The sequence below is a fragment of the Nanorana parkeri genome, unplaced genomic scaffold (assembly GCF_000935625.1).
Source record: "Nanorana parkeri isolate BGI_ZX_2015 unplaced genomic scaffold, ASM93562v1 scaffold1799, whole genome shotgun sequence".
In the NCBI taxonomy this organism is placed as follows: domain Eukaryota; kingdom Metazoa; phylum Chordata; class Amphibia; order Anura; family Dicroglossidae; genus Nanorana; species Nanorana parkeri.
Window position 1 is genome coordinate 158,727 of NW_017308067.1, and position 1,218 is coordinate 159,944.

The window sequence follows — 1,218 nt, forward strand, 5'->3', positions numbered from 1 at the left end:
CCCCCCCCCCCCCCCCCCCCCCCCATAATTCTCCTTTATATTACTTGATTTCCTGCAGTTTTGGGGATGATACATAATGACACCACTAGAAATATTTAATGGCTCCGGGTTGGGTGTGGGGCCTTATCTCTCAGATCCTGTGGTAGAAATCCTCCTTTTATAATGCAGTTTGTAGAGCGCCGTGCTGTCCGGTCGCCCTCGTAATTGATGAGCTTTCCACAGCTCATTCATTATTCAGATGTTTGTCTTCGGAGGAGTCATGCCAGGTGAGATCACCATGTACCGGTTCTCACCAGCCATACAGCCAATGTTATACTTTACCCCCATCGTGTCACTACGACTCCATTTAACTTATATCATTGCTACACAAACCTTGACTACTGGGGTCATCACCCCCCAATTATCCCCAATAAATACACGGACTGCTCTACATGAATTGGAAATGGCCACAGCAGCCCTTTATTAAATCAGAACTCCAGGAATTAACCAAATTAACCCTTGCAGTGGAGCTACCACCCCACTGCAAGGGTTAACTGCTCGTTTTGGTCTAGGTCAAAGAAGATATATTTATCTGATCCGCGGTCCTGCCTGGCTGTTTGACCGTTCCCGCACCGTCTTCTCCCCAGTGGTCTAAGCCTGGATGATGTCATCATGTCTAATGCAGTTCCATTCACCTGCATTAGATATGAGGACGCCTAGGAACATACCACAGCCGGAGCGGACTTAGAAAGAGATGAGCGCTGACCACAGCAGGACCAAGGATCAGGTGATTATATCTTCTGTTTTCGGGCCCCTAGGGTAGCCCCACTGCAAGGGTTGATTTGGTTAATTCCTGGAGTTCTTCTTTAAACCACAATGGAACAATTAAAAAGTTTAATAAAATACCAAAACAAAATACTCCAACCCGATAAATGATTAGACAAGGGTTGGAATCTAAGAGGAGGCCACTAGCCTAAGGGCTTGGTATGCTCCAATCCTGTCCACACCGGCTCGAGGACATCTCCAAATTGACCATTTTCTTCCTTCCCAAGGGATCGAGCCCACAGTCAACACAACCGATACCAACAGGGGAAGCACCATTCTACCAGACAGGCCGCATGTTTTGTAACCATCCCACAAGTCCACAGACCCCCAAAGACCTCCTAACCCACCAAGTTGGTGTGACAAATCTTTCCATAATCTGGCGCAGCTGATGTACAAGAAATGAGCGAGGGCGCA